Source organism: Pseudomyrmex gracilis, unplaced genomic scaffold (assembly GCF_002006095.1).
Source record: "Pseudomyrmex gracilis isolate BER0280 unplaced genomic scaffold, ASM200609v1 scaffold_1045, whole genome shotgun sequence".
Classification (NCBI taxonomy): Eukaryota; Metazoa; Arthropoda; class Insecta; order Hymenoptera; family Formicidae; genus Pseudomyrmex; species Pseudomyrmex gracilis.
The window spans coordinates 26386-32967 of NW_018021629.1; positions in this window are offsets into that span (position 1 = coordinate 26386).

The window sequence follows — 6582 nt, forward strand, 5'->3', positions numbered from 1 at the left end:
GTACGCTTTTACTATGCTACAGACGTTTAGGTCTATAGTTTATGCAAGCAATCATTGTTAATAAACAAAGATATTATAACTATTGAAGCAAACACAGATGTTGATGTGTGAATAGTTGAATCAATTTGTTAAAACTTAGTGCAAAACGTTTTCAACCTTGTATTAGGTCTTTCTCGATGCATTTCTACAATTATAAAATTAATGTACAATCCAATTACTAAAATTAAAAAAAAATTTAAAAATCGCAGAGTAAATACATTATATAAATGTCACTTACAAAATATTGTAGTAAAATACGTCGCACAATGCTGTCAAGAATGTTCAAGTCGCACAAGCAGACCCGACCAACACTTTGCAAATGGAATAACGCGACTGAGAAACAGAGTGTGTATTTGAATAGAAGTCAAATCCGCAAACAACATGACACATTACGATGTATTATCGACAAAAGGTAAATAGGAATTGTCTAAGTTTTCCGTGTCACTCTGTAAATTAAGCCCGAGGATGTGACTTCTTATATGTAGCGTTTCCGATATCAACCGTTTGTGATAAGATCTCTCATAATCCAAAATTTCTATCTTATCCCATTCAAAATTATGTGAATATTGTAATCTATGGTCAGTTATTACAGATTTTTGAGTGGAATTTCTATTAATATGATTTTTATGTTCTTTAATTCTGGCATGTAACATTCTGCCAGTTTGTCCTACATACGAAGCTTCACATTCACGGCACTTAATCTTATATACAACAGAAGAACGTGAGAGCAGAGGTAAAGGATCTTTAAGAACGTTGATGAATTTAACCANTTTGTCAATGCTATAAAAAGCTAATTAAGTATGTGAGTCTTTTGGAAATATTTTTAAAAAGTTTTGCGAAAATTTATTGATGTAAGGCATGACAAACCAGTGACGCCGTGTATCATTAAATATTGTTAGACAAAAACCTTCTTAAGTCATTATTTTTATAGAAATTCTGTTTAAGTCTAAGAGTAAAAATATCATATATGAAGTCCATTGGATAATTGTTTACAATTAATAAATTAAAAATAAAGTCAAAATTCTTGGAATAGAATTTAGGATGTGATAAAAAGAAGGCTCTGTCCGCAAGGCTGATAACCGTGCTACAATTAGGCGAGAATTTTTGTCTTCCACCAGACAATAATCACAAACTTACTTTTGAATTGATTAAGAATTTTGAAAATAATATTAAACATTTAAACAATAATAGTAAAATAGAATGTCGTAATCAATTTGTCTCTACTCTTAAACAAATGANAGTCTCTAAATTTACTAATTCTATATACAATCAAGTATTCATCCAAGCTCAAAAAATCACTTATCAGTCTATAAAAAATCATCCTTCTATTGCATTTACAAGAGCTGACAAGGGAAATGCAGTTGTTGCTATAGATAGAGACTTGTACACAAATCGAATGGAGGATATGCTTTCTGATACCAGCACGTATGCTCATGTAAAAAAAACCCAGTGAACTCTATGTTGAGTTCGCTCAAAGAGTTAATAAAGAGATGGAAGTCACGCGATTACATCACGGAACTTACTTACACAAATCTAAATACGTCTCTTACTATCCTTCCTAGAGCTTATGAAGTCCTGTCATGCAGGATCATGAAATATCTATTTTTGATTCTCTTTCCTTCTGTCCACCTTTACATGTTAGATACGTTGATGATACAGCTATCATGGTTCCTAGAGATCAATTTGATTCTGTTTTAAATCGTTACAATTCTTATTACCCTCGACTTCAATTCACCATGGAAGTTGGTGGAAATAGACTTAATTTTTTAGACATTACTATTATCAAAAATAATAATAGATTAATACACGACTGGTATCATAAGCCAACGTTCTCTGGTAGAGAATACCTGAACTATTTTTCCAACCATCCTATTGGCCAAAAAAGAGGCATGGTCATCTGCCTTGTGGACAGAGCCTTCTTTTTATCACATCCTAAATTCCATTCCAAGAATTTTGACTTTATTTTTAATTTATTAATTGATAACAATTATCCAATGGACTTCATATATGATATTTTTACTCTTAGACTAAAACAGAACTTCTATAAAAATAATGACTTAAGAAGGTTTTTGTCTAACAATATTTAATGATACACGGCGTCACTGGTTTGTCATGCCTTACATCAATAAATTTTCGCAAAACTTTTTAAAAATATTTCCAAAAGACTCACATACTTAATTAGCTTTTTATAGCATTGACAAATTGGTTAAATTCATCAACGTTCTTAAAGATCCTTTACCTCTGCTCTCACGTTCTTCTGTTGTATATAAGATTAAGTGCCGTGAATGTGAAGCTTCGTATGTAGGACAAACTGGCAGAATGTTACATGCCAGAATTAAAGAACATAAAAATCATATTAATAGAAATTCCACTCAAAAATCTGTAATAACTGACCATAGATTACAATATTCACATAATTTTGAATGGGATAAGATAGAAATTTTGGATTATGAGAGATCTTATCACAAACGGTTGATATCGGAAACGCTACATATAAGAAGTCACATCCTCGGGCTTAATTTACAGAGTGACACGGAAAACTTAGACAATTCCTATTTACCTTTTGTCGATAATACATCGTAATGTGTCATGTTGTTTGCGGATTTGACTTCTATTCAAATACACACTCTGTTTCTCAGTCGCGTTATTCCATTTGCAAAGTGTTGGTCGGGTCTGCTTGTGCGACTTGAACATTCTTGACAGCATTGTGCGACGTATTTTACTACAATATTTTGTAAGTGACATTTATATAATGTATTTACTCTGCGATTTTTAAATTTTTTTTTAATTTTAGTAATTGGATTGTACATTAATTTTATAATTGTAGAAATGCATCGAGAAAGACCTAATACAAGGTTGAAAACGTTTTGCACTAAGTTTCAATAAATTGATTCAACTATTCACACATCGACATCCGTGTTTGCTTCAATAGTTATAATACCTTTGTTTATTAACAAGTATTGAAGCCATATACACATATCTTTACAATAATTGTTACCTTATGCCGGAACCGGTAGAGTTTAACTATAGGATTTCAATGCTTCTGTTTATACAAAATTGCCGAATGCGTATAAACAGAAGTATTGAAATCCTATAGTTAAACTCTACCGGTTCCGTCATAACTTAACAGTTATTACCCGTATAAACCAGGTTTTACTAGTACGCCTAAGCGCAAAACTGAAATGGAACTTACATATATAGATATACTAAATACATAGGATTTGCATGCAAAGGGTCCTCCCGTATGGTTTTGCGGGTATACTTATAGATATACTGCCCGTGTGTTTTCGGGTTCGAGAAGTTTCAGAAAACACAGAGTTTTAGCAACAAAGGTAAAAGATGTGTATGTAGTGCGGAGCACCATATTGTGCGCCGTGAGGAGAAGTAGTTCTCCTCCGGCCGCCTCCTACTACCACGCGCCAGCGGCCCAAGATTTAATCCATATGTCGGCACGATTCCCGATGATACATACTGACGCGGTTACCAATAATACCGACAGGCATATGTTACCACTCATACAGCACAGAACCTTGCAGCAACATTGCTGCAACGTTGCAACATTGCAACTGCGGTGAAATGTTGCAGAGATATTGCAAAAACATTATTTGAAAATATTATTCCAGCAATGTTGCAGCAATATCTTAAAACATTGTTAGAATTGCGTATTAATATTAGTGTGTAATCTGTGACTGTATTACAGATATAGTATCAGTTTTTTGCAATTCAATGTACGTAATTTGTGAAGCCTGGTAATACCACATGTTAGTGCCCTGCTTAACTTCATACGTTATTTTGCGCGAAAAAGGCCGTAAGAGGATTTAAGCCAGGAATACAGACTTCGGCTGCGTTTGATTTATCTCTGCACATTTATAATTTTATTATTAATTATAAATTATTATAAATAAATATATATATTTTTTTTTATAATTTAGACTATTATTTATAATTAAAATATCATTGCAGATTGATTTTTAACATTATTATGTTATATTTTTAACATTATTATGGGTATTATTTATTTTATACAGTATAGGTCAGTATATTATAATTTTCAATTATGAAATTATAACATTCTATATAATTTTAGAATGATTTAGTTTTGTATGTTCCCACACAGAACAAAAACTTTATTAATCGCCCATAGACATTACCAGCTTTATACGACATTTAATAGATGTCTATTGGAGCTTTTGTTTTGTATGTGTTATTAAAACTATTATGCCGATATATATATATATACACACACAAAAAGTATTATTGCATATATATTATACTGCAACGTTACTTTGCAATATTTCTGTAAGCGGACATTTTACTGTTGCTGCAATGCTGCAACAACGTTGCTGCAACATTTTGCAATGTTTCTGCAATGTTGCAATCTTGCACAACAATATTGCTGCAATCTTGCTGCAATCTTGCTGTGCTGTATGGGCATAAAATTATTGCGAACATTGAAAAAAGTAACTTTGCATTGAAAGTGACTTCAATAATTTATATCAAATAGTTATTTATTTAATTATTAGCTTTTACATGATATAAAAAACTGACTTACAAAAAGTTTATTTTTTATTATGGTAAATTTTTAAATACATATACAACTATATATGTATATATTTATATACAAACATAACTAATATAATAAATTGCCTTACAAGTTTTTATTTGTGATGTTTTAAAGAAAATTTAACGCTAATTATACAAATCTATTATAGTGTTTTATTTTTTATTCTTAATATTTTAATAATTGGTTTAATAAGACATTTATCTATTGTCATAGTTTTTTACTCTCTTACTTAAATATATTTTACATTTTTACACTTACCGTAAGTAAGTTTCTTATATCACGTAAAAGCTAATAATTAAATAAATAAATATTTGATATAAATTATTGAAGTCACTTTCAATGCAGTGTTACTCTTTTCAATGTTCGCAATAATATTATGGTAACATATGCCTGTCGGTATTATTGGTTACCGCGTCGGTATGTATCATCGGTAACCGTGCCGATATATGGATTAAATTTCGGTCCGCTAGCGCATGGTAGTAGGAGGCGGCCGGAGGAGAACTACTTCTCCTCACGGCCCACGATATGGTGCTCTGCACTGTACATGTTACTCACTCAGATATGACGCAATTAACGTGACTTAGTGGTTTTCTAAATTCATTAAAGTTTGTAAACTAGCAGAGATGGCGGGAAACAGTTTTACAGATACCTTCAATTTCGTGCTACATAACCAACGACAATTAGTGAAAGTAAATAATTAGAATATCTAAAGAACCGTGAAAGTTAGGAAAAAATGGTTTTTTGATTCATGTTTCTAACACTTAGTTGCAAAATACTGCAAACTTAAAAGTTAACATTTTTTATTATTCAAATAACGGATTATTAAACAACAATTTTTGGAACTTCTAACCTGACTAGTATTTTCCAGTTTAAGACGCTGATTCTCGTGGTGCAAACAGTTTTGCTCTATCTTCTTTAGTTATTAACTTATTAATTTTACAATTACGGTGGTTCGGATTTAAGGGTGGTATTCTATCGACTAAAGCTTACTCTTCACGATGGTAACTTTTGGTTACCGACATGTGTAGAACACCGACTTCTCGATGGTGATAATTTACCGACTTCGGCAGCCATTTTTCTGAACAAAATGATGGTACTGGTGACGAGTGGCGGTGCTTCAGGTTCACCATCTAGCTTTCACAGCGGTTATGGCAGCCTTTGCTTAACGAAACCCGTTTCAGCCAATCAGATCCCTCTAGGGAATTTATCGACCTATTAAAAAGTTTTTACTCAAACGACCGATCTTTGGGCGATTCTTTAAGCATAGACCTCTTGCCTAACGCCAGACTAACAAGTACGGCGCGACTTCTGGTCCCTTTTTCTGGTTTTCTGTTTGACTAATCGGAACTGTTTGTCGTTACTTTACCGACTTAGGAAGCGAATTTTAAAACGAGAACCACAGGAGGTTAATGCTGACGGTCTAGGCTACCAAATGGATCAATACCGTCTTAGACTAATCAAAACGCTAGGTACGAGAGACGCGGCCAATCAGAAATCTTCTCAAGGAAAAAGCGTCCAGAATGTAACGAATATCAATTACGGCACGATTACACTTAAAAAGAATGTTACTAAAAATGCCTTAGTTATTTAACATTACATTAATTTATTACTAAAAAAATTTTGTCGTAGTTTAACGTCGTTCCGGACGAGTAAGAGAGGAAAAATGTCGGGACGTGACAATAGATAATATTATGAAGTGGTCTTCCGCATTATCCATGAGATGCCACTAAATGCGCGTTAGCTTTTTTAACGTGGACCTTCGCCTGTAGCCTTTTTCTACCATATTTTATTTCGCATCTGTTAAGTTTTTAAATATGGATGTCGGATATATAGAATGCCATACAGATTAAGATTTTACACAGTAATTATTTTTAAATGTAAATGTCGGATATTTAGAATTCCAGACAAACTAAAATGTAAAGACGTTTATTATTTTTAGATGTAAATGTCGGATATCAAGAGGCACGGTAGTGCCTCGC